At 38.5% G+C, this 10,267-nt stretch overlaps 1 pseudogene; it reads left to right on the top strand.

Annotated features, from left to right (window-relative positions):
• The first annotated feature begins 284 nt into the window (after positions 1-284).
• LOC115927570 lies at positions 285-1,907 on the top strand (annotated as a pseudogene).
• The last annotated feature ends 8,360 nt before the right edge of the window (positions 1,908-10,267 follow it).

Raw genomic sequence — 10,267 nt, forward strand, 5'->3', positions numbered from 1 at the left:
TCTTTGCAGTTGAAGCCTAGTATATAATTTTATAAATTCTTAAACTTATTTGTAACAGTTAGTTGAATTCAATTGAAAATATGATTCGAATTTAAATTAGCATGATTCTCTACTCATTCCTCTTAACAACCATTGTCTAGTTCTGGGAGGTGATCTCTGATGAACACGGCATTGACCCGACCGGTACTTACTAAAGCGACTCTGATCTCTAGCTCGAGCGTATCAACGTATACTACAATGAGGCGGCAGGAGGACAATACGTCCCAAGAGCGGTTCTTGTCGACCTCGAGCCAGGCACTATGGACTCTGTCCATTCTGGTCCATTTGGTCAAATCTTCAGACCAGACAACTTCATCTTTGGCCAGAGCGGAGCAGAGAACAACTGGGCCAAAGGACACTTCACAGAAGGCGCTGAACTTATTCATTCTGTGATGGACGTTGTACGAAAGGAGGCCGAGGGATGTGACTGTATTCAGGTTGGTTTAAAAAACTTGAGTGATTGTTTCGATCATAGTAATACATCCTTCACGAAGCATTACAAAACAACCTTCACTATATAAAGCATTATAATTTTGTTCTGATGCCTGAGTTGTGCAGTTGACTTTGAAAGTGTTTTAGGGCAATGCTTGTAATTATGTGTCCGTATATTTCGAATTGCTATTATGAATTTGTCGTCTAGCGACTGAATTAACAACAGTTCATCTCTTTGTTACAAATACTAGAATCTCTTATTTAATCCCTTGATTCGGATAATTTTGTCTGGTTTATGTTTCCTCATTATTTCTTTTTCAAATCATTCATTTAATATTTAATACTAGTTATTGGGGGTAGAGGCTCTCTGGCTTTTGTGATTCTTATTCAGATGTTGCATATTTCTTATAGTACCTACAATAATTATGCTCCAAAGCTTTTTGATAAATGTCGTTTCTTTTGAAATTAATAGACATTTTAAAATATTAACAGAAAGAAGCCACGAAACGATTTCAATATTTGTATTTTCTTTGATTAGGAAAGATATTGAAATTGTTGCATTCAAGTTATTGTTTCCCTTTGCTGAATATTTCCATTTCCTATTCAATTATTATTTCAAGAATAGGTCACTCGGCACCGAATGAGTCTGGTTTAAACATGCATGACCATTTATTTAATGTGTCTATGTCCACAGGGGTTCCAGCTTACGCATTCTATGGGAAATGGAACTGGCTCTGGTGTGGAAAACCTCCTGATCACCAAGATCCGTGAAGAATACCCTGATCGGATCATGACGTCCTTCAGCGTTGTTCCTTCGCCAAAGGTTTCAGACACCGTCGTCGAACCTTACAACCTTCCGTCCACCAACTGGTCGAGAATACCGATGGGGCGTTCTGCATCGACAATGAAGCACTCTACGTCATCTGCTTCGAAACCCTAAAGCTTACGATTCCGACCTACGGTGACCTAAATCATCTCGTGTCTGCAACCATGAGTGGCGTCACAACTTGTCTCAGGTTTCCTGGATAGCTGAACGCAGATCTTCGTAAGCTGGCTGTCAATATGGTGCCGTTTCCCCGTCTTCACTTCTTCATGCCTGGATTTGCTCCTCTGACAAGCCGTGGTAGTCAACAATACAGGGCCACATCTGTTGCCGAGCTAACACAGCAGATGATTGATTATAAGAACATGATGGCAGCCTGCGATCCTCGCCACGGCCGCTACCTCACAGTTGCCGCAATCTTCCGTGGTCGTATGTCCATGAAGGAGTTTGACGAACATAATATGCTCAACTACAGAACAAGAACACCAGCTACTTCGTCGAATTGATCCCGAATAATGCCAAGATTGCTGTCTGTGGCATCCCTCCCCGAGGTCTCAAAATGGCTGCCACCTTCATCGGCAACAGCACCGCCATCCAGGAGCTCTTTAAATAATAATAATAATAATAATAAAAACGTTACTTATAAAGCGCTTACCACCGAAGTCTCTAAGCGCTATACACACAAAATAGACTGATATACAATTACATCTTATACAAAACTAAAAATGCAAATAAACCTACAAATAACAATACATATGGAATACACATCAAAGTGAACAGAGATAATTAATCATCGAACGCAATTTTGAATAAATGTGTCTTGAGACTAGTTTTGAATAGGTTAACGGTTTGACAGTTTTTTACATTTAAAGGTAATTTGTTCCAAAGTTCAGCAGAAGCTTTGCGAAAGGAGCGATTACCATAAGAGAGAGTTGACACAGAAGTAGATACGAGGTTTAATTGTGAAGATGACCGTAAATTGCGTGAGGGTTAAACACATCTCTGAGCAGTTCTCCGCCATGTTCAGACGAAAGGCCTTTCTTCATTGGTACACTGGTGAGGGTATGGACGAGATGGAGTTCACTGAGGCTGAGAGCAACATGAACGACTTGGTGTCCAAGTACCAGCAGTACCGGGACGCAACTGTCGAAGAGGAGGATTTCGATGAGAAAGAGGAAGAGGAACAAACTGTAAAGATACCTCGTAATTTTCTGTGAATTCGCTAAAAGGGATAGTTGAGTTCTTGTTTAAGACTGCAAATGCCTTCAAAGTGCATGGTTATTGCTCTTATTCTTCTTTATGACATTTCTAGTGCACTTTTATGACCTAAAATTGCTATGAAGTTAATTTTAGACCCCAAAATGTGTGAAATTTAGATTAAAGACGATCATACCAATTCAGCTCCAATTTCAAATAAATACGGTGACCGTATTAATAAATAATAATATCTCGTTTTTTAACGGCTGGTTCAAAATTACCAAATATATGTGGGGCACCACAAATATTAGAAATGTTTATATTCATGGATATTTCAGCTGTCTATGAATCGATAAGTGTATCATTCAAATTGTATATTCTTTTAAATTCGACACTCAGTTTTTCATTATCTTACAAAAAAAATATTTTGTGTAGCACCCTCTGCAACAAAACTCAACTATCCCTATATTCATAACTGGGAACGATTGACAGGAACATCATAATTGTAGATCTTGTCAGTAAACAGGATATGTTGATAGAAAAGGATTTCTCAAATGATATGCGCCCATCCTATCCTCCCTTTTTGTTCTCTCTCCCCCGTCTCTCTCTCTCTCTCTCTCTCTCTCTCTCTCTCTCTTTGTCTCTCAATGTATGTCTCGCTCTCTCTGCGTCTCTCTGTGTGTGTCCCTCTCTTTCTCATCCTCCCTCTCGGATAGATCTCTCTTTCTCTCTCCTATTCTCTATTTCACCTTCCTTCCTTTTTCTACGTACGATGTGAGTTTTCTCTTGAACTACTCAAAGAAGTTCTACCAATCTTTTTTAATCTGCCCCCTGTTCTTTTTCTGCTCCCCTCCTTCTCTTCATTGATTCTTCTTCTTGTTCTCTCACTGGACTGTTTCCTTCCTCGGCCACTTTGGTACAACTGTATTTCTCTTTCTCTCATTCTCGTTCTTCAATTTTGAGTAAAGTTCTCAAGGTATCTGTTAGCAGAATTCTGCAGGTTCGTTTTGTTCTTTTAGGTCAGGGTTTAATAGCTAAAATTAGAACTTATGTCATTATGCACCATTTGCAATTAAAGTTAAGTGATTTTAGTTATTCAATTTATTAAAAAAATGAAAAAGCTGGTCAATAACAATATCTTTATTAATCGATTAATGAAATATTTTACAGTTAATGAAAGTATATATAAATGACATAATAAACATGATGAAGAAAAATATTAACATTCAATAAATCAGGTATGGAAGAAAGTTTGATAAATATATATGCTTGATTATTAAAACTACGAATAAGAATAAATAACATTGTGACAGTACAAAAGAGTGGAAATGAGACAGAAAAATACAAAAACAGAGAGAGATGGGGAGGGGGAGGGGAAGAGAGACAGAGAGAGAGGGGGGAGGAAGAGAGAGAGGGGGAGGGAGAGAGAGGGGAAAGAGATGTAGGTAAATTTATGGATAATATCCATTTAATTTCTGATAAAAAGTAAGAACATTTGGGGCTTAAAATACATCATCGGGGATCTCAATTTTGTCTACCTTTCTCAACTTTGGGAGGGGGACCCCACCCAAACCCAACCCTAGTACATGCATTTCCAATCCATTTTCTAAAAGTGGGGATGGAGCAAACTCATGCTAAAAACGAGCACATTGATTTATGTCTGCATACCACGTGACTTTAAAAACACACCGCTTTATTTTACAAATTTACAAATCTGAAGTCCCGTAAGGCACGTCCACTTTACAATATCCACAGCGTTTGAAATCAATGATGCCACTGTTTGTTGACGAATTTGGGTCGGAATCACCCAGCATTTATACGTTTTAAAGCTTAGAGTAACACATAAATATAATGAAACTATACATTAACCAACCGGAAAAGACCTTGTTAGTGTGTGTGTGTGTTTTTTTTTTTTTTTTTTTTTTTTTGGGGGGGGGGAGGGGTAGTAATAAGATACATGAATATACAATACTTAATTGCAAACACTATGGCCCGAATTCACAAAGGAGGTTTGTCGAGTTGCCCCCCCCCCCCCCTTGGCCGGCCAAGACAATCGTGCACTTTTATGAAACTGCAGCACATCACGACTCTGGCAAACATGGTGCAAAGACAGAGGGAGACCGATGTATGACGCTTATCAGCCATCATCAGATCGCAGTTATCCCTAGAACAAAAAGAAAGGGGGACAGCAAGAGATGAATAAAAGAAAAATTGCATATCAACCAGGTAATGTAAACCTCTTTTAAAAATTTGAATCGCTATCAATAATTGTGTCGATAGTTCTCATCCTGAAGCGCTTGTGGCTCAAAGTCTAGCTTTGAATATCCCTGAACAAAATTATCAATAACCACCCACCACCAACAACGTTTTCACATGAACGATTACTGCAAACTAAGCCATAGGAAAATAAAGCTTTGCTTACAATCTCCATCATTTCTTCAACAGGTCTGTCCAACCTCAGAGTTTCTGGATCAGTGTCCAGTCCAAATCTCTCATCGGTTGGTTGGACACCCATGGGTAGTACTTCTGGTGTATCTCCTTCCTTCAGAAACGATAGAGAAAAATATTAGATTTTATTATGATTTTTGTATACAAAGGTTTATCACAGTATATATATTCATGTTATTTATATTATGACATTATCATCCAGATCGATGCATAGCATTATAATATTTCAAAGGTTCCAATATTATTTAGGGCTGGGGCTAGAGACCCCTCCACTAATCGAATGACTTAATCAATTAGCAGAAGCAACAATCCTTTTAGATCATTACATGAAAATACATTTATAATCCTTGTCTGTCACGGTAATACTTCACAAATAATTATTGATCAATTAACGATTCATTACTATGATAGCAGACTCCTAGAATAATTAATTATTTTTTTTACATGTACGATTCCTGCAAACATGCATGTAGCCATAGGAAAAATGAAGCTGTGCTTACAATCTCCATCATTTCTTCTGGAGCAGTGTCCAGTTCCAATCGTTCGTCAGTTGGCTGGACACTAATGGGTAGCACTCCTGGTGTTTCTCCTTCCTTCAGAAATGATTAGATTTGATAACGATTTTTGTATACGTATATATATATATAGGTATAACCCAAGAGTTAAGCTTCATTTAGTTATCCAGTTGGTGCATTGTATTCAACTGCTCTAACTTTATAACATTATTAGCTGTGATTAAGACATATTCACCTCATGGCCTAGACGGGGTAAAATCCGACCCTCTTTGGGGTTTTGGGGGTGGGGCTCTGGGGGCTAAACCTTACCTTGTTAATGAGTTACATGGTCTTAGGTAACTTGGAGGGGTCAAATTAGCTTATAAGTGAAATTGTGTGACTCAATGTGTGACTATTTCGGGACAGGCTCCCATACCAAAACATACCGACATGAACATTATCATCGAGATCCAGGCATTTCATTATGATAAGGTTCTAATATTATTTAGGGCATGGGTCACCATTGGGCACGGGATCCCTCCAGTAATCGAATGACTTAATCAATTATCAGAAGCAACAATCCTTTCAGATCCTTAAAAGAAAATAGATTTATAATACTTGTCTGTCACCGTAAAACTTTCACAAAATAATAATTATTGATTGATTAATAACAATTCATGGCTATGATTCGCTGATTCCTAGAATGATTATAACAGAGTTAAAATTTCACAAAGTGTCTTTGCTTCGATTTGATTTAATACTGCTACAATATCAACTTTTAATAACTGCCATTGTCCCCTTGTATAATTCGTTCATTTTCCTTTGTTTTTCACGTAAAATTACATTGGCTCAATAAGCAAGTCATTCGTATGACATTTATCTGTCATTTCCGCGAACCCTTTACTTTTAATCTAATATTACTGCATATTTTTTTTCTCGAGTGTTTACATTCATTCGAATATCCTTTTCTCCAGTTATCTTACCTTGACATCCACCACAATCTCTGTCTGTCTCCCTCCACGGTGATCTGTAAACAAGGATCGCTGGTCTGGTTTGAGGGTGACTTGGACGGTGCGGAAACTTGGACCACTCACTGACACTGTTACCTGATCAACATAAAAGAATCAACAAAATATTACACAATAAGAAAGCCTTTCAATGGCAATATGAGACCCCCCCCCCTTTGTTTACAAGAAAGTAGGTAGGTTTTCCAAGGATATTTCCCCAAAACGATTCCCTCCAAGACAGTTTTGGCGAACCCACCCCCATAAGGGGATTCCCAAATATTCCCGAATACAAAAAATTGCTTCTCTCCCTCCCTCCGCCCCCCCCCCCCCCAAATTAAAAAAAAATCAAACCCTCGACGGCTTGCCCAAAGTGATTCTCGATGGAATAAATGCTATTCCTAATGGTGGAAGCTGGTAGGATTATTTCCCCTTTCCGCTCTCCATTCCTTCGAATTTTGACACCTCTCATTTTTTTACCTCGTATCTCTCCTCATGGTCGCTTCTGCCACTGTTACAGGATGAATCGCCTCCCCCTTGAAGCTTGGAGGTTGCCATTGTATGACTGAAATATAGAACATAATAAAGTTCAATCGATGAATATGTGATAGCAGATTTCATCAATAAAAAAATAAAATAACTAGAGGCGATTGACAAAAAGGGTATTTTTTAACTGATTTAGAGTTCATAACTTAGGCTGAAGCGGCGGAGCGTTATTAAAAGAAGGAAGGAGCACTGAACAAAAGTTTTTTTGGAGGGTGGGGGGGGGGGGGGAGGAGCACCTTTATAAAAGAGCGAATACAAAGGAAATGGATGCTCTCTTCACAATCAGTGGAAAATTATCTGTTTTGGGTAAGCTTTCACTTGCTTTGTAGCAAGCTTCTTCAGACCCATGTCGTAGATGGCGCTGCTGTTGATGCAGTTTGCCGAGGAAGTAGGGTCAATTACAAGCCTAAGTGTCAGAGCCCGCGAATCAGTTGGGCTCCACCCCTCCCCCAAAACACACCTTTCTTTTTAAAGAATGAAAGAAAAAAAGAATAGTCACCTATAAGTTTCACAAAAGAGGTTTCAAAATAATGCTCAACTGACCGTTATCTAAATGTCTGAAACCCCTGATCTTGTGGGTCTCCGCCCCCTGCCAACTCATCTAACCGTAAAAATGCCTAAAATCCCTTTAACTTCCGGGAGCTCTGCCCCTGGGCCCCATTAGTGGCCTTAAGGCGGGTCCCTGAATGGTCATCTGACCGTAATGCCCCTGGATCCCACGCCAATTTACGCTCTAATCGCTTCGCTTGCTACGCTCTACATAATCGTAAATACGAGCCCCCCCCCCCCCCAAACCCCACTTTGAAAAATGTCCTGCAGGGTTTGCATGTAACATGTACATGTTAAAGAGGCGGTTGGTGATGCGAAAAAAAAATTCTGGACCTACTTAAAGCAGGGCTCCCACCTAGCCGAGATGGAGCCTCGAGTTCTGGCGAGCTGATGGCTAGCCGTTTTATCATTAAAACATATCAAGAATTCAATTCTTGATATCACGAAATCGAATTCTTGATATCAAGAATTACCATTGCTTTACAACGTAAACTTATTTCTTAATATCAAGAATTGATTTCTTGATATCAAGAAATATGTTTTGATGATAAAAACGGCTTGCCATAAGATCGCGCCAGCTCGCCACAACTCGAGGCTCCAACTCGGCTAAGTGGGAGCCCTGCTTAAGAATGGTAAAAGCAAACTTCGGGGAGCTACTGGATTTACGTCACGTGACTCTCCTCGCTTCAGCGCTAACAAAATTAATGCAGGACATGCAGCGCAGGGCACCGACAAGTCGCGCATGCGCACTACTCACCCCAAACACGAGGGCCCGAATTCACAAAGGAGGTTTGTCGACAAACCTTGGTTTCCGTACGTCATATGACGCGTTTTACGCGTTTTTTTACAAACCTGGTTTGTAAAGAACAAAAGGAGGTTTGGCGAAACAAAAGGAGGTTTGAGCTTAAACCTTGGTCTGAGCTCAAACCTTGCTTTGTGAATTCGGGCCACTATGAGCAAACTTCGACGGTTTTTCCAGTCGTGCAAATGGCAAACCCCGCAAATCGACTGTTTTTCAAAATGGTGTTTGGGATGTGTAAATGGACCTATGTTGGCGGGTGAAATTACGAGATCATGGAGTACATGGGAGGGAGCAAGGCGAAGAAGCTTTGGAAAATGTTTGCATCACCTTCCACTATTCTATCATTTTAACCCTTCATAAGAGGGGCGCATAATCCTTACAAGGAAATCCAACCTTGCTAGCAAACTACCGTGGATGAAAGCAGAAAATAAGAAAAGTAGACTGGTGAAAGTTTTGAATTTATAAAAGTTGTAGTCACTTAAGGACTCATGGGCTCTTCCAATTGGCGAATCGGCAATGTCTATTTATGATGTAGTGACGGACAAGTTTTCCGTTTGCTCCAACACATAAAATGAGTAAAATGTCAATTTTTTTTCAAAATGAATGACTCAGGAGGATCTCTTCTCTTTAGAGGACCTATGCTTATATGCTACCCAAACTATATATTTTAAGTAGTGCCCCAAGGGAGAAGGCACTTAGGAGAAAAAAAATACATCAATGATATTTTTGTACACGACAAACGGGAGAGTTATCCGTGACTACGTCACAATCCACTGGCCAAACTGCCAATTTGAGATTCGCATAGACTTAGTGATCTCATATTTTAATCATTTATAGCGTTCCATATTATTGTCCGATTCATTTCTTTCGCCATTCTGTTTATTTTATTTTTCTGCTTTCACACAAATGAACTTGTTACAAAGGGTTGGATTGCCGTTTAAGGATCATGACTTGTATTTCTTTTCTCCCCTTTATCTTCCTCTCATTTTGGGGGGCATTTATTGCGCCCCCTTCAACTGTCACCCGGGACACGTGCCCCCTTTCAACAATTGTAATGGATGATAATACCTCGTAATGATTTAGAATAGTTGTAAACAAAAGCGAATTTCAAAATAAAGTTGAATTGATTAACACACACAAAAAAAAAAAAAAAATCGAATGCAAAAGGTGTTTTGCACGCGTCCGTGTTTATGAAAATATTTTCAGACACATTTGTGTAATGCAATTTTCATTCGTTTTTGTGACCGCTTGATAGATCTTATCCATATAATTATCGGTTTTGGTTATACAAGCTAATACAATGGATATAAAGTAAACATATTTGTATAACATATGATTTAATACAAAAAATGGAATCTTGAATATATTTAAACAAATTGTATAATCCCAGCCATTATTAGTTTCATTTTATTTCAAACATAAACAAATCTTTTTTTTTAAATCCTTCAGAATTTTGTTATTCCTACCAAATAACACGTTATTGTTAATAATAATTACGTATGACATCTACAAAATAATATATTGTGTTTCTTTTTTACCTTTCTTCTCTAGTCAAACACTCATCTTTTTTTTTCGTCAAGCAAGTTAGTGTAAGTTTTATAACATTCATAAATGCCAATGCACATTCATTCATTCAATCATCATTCATTTCGGTTTGATATAGAAAACTCATTGTTAAAAAAAATATCGGATAAACTAGCTGCACTGTTCAAAATTGTATAAAAGGATCCTTTACATTCACCCAAATTGACAGGGAACAAAAGTTAAAATAAGAATTAAAAAAGATTTGTTAAACATAATTATCGCTCTTCAAACTCGTAATAAACATAGGCCTATAAAAATATTTCAAATTTCAGTGTCATACTGTCAGCATTAAGAAAAACGCATAAAAGTAATCCATATACTTACATATTGAATGCAGCGAGGAATAATG

This window comes from Strongylocentrotus purpuratus, unplaced genomic scaffold (genome assembly GCF_000002235.5).
Source record: "Strongylocentrotus purpuratus isolate Spur 01 unplaced genomic scaffold, Spur_5.0 spur5_contig_849, whole genome shotgun sequence".
Taxonomy (NCBI): domain Eukaryota; kingdom Metazoa; phylum Echinodermata; class Echinoidea; order Camarodonta; family Strongylocentrotidae; genus Strongylocentrotus; species Strongylocentrotus purpuratus.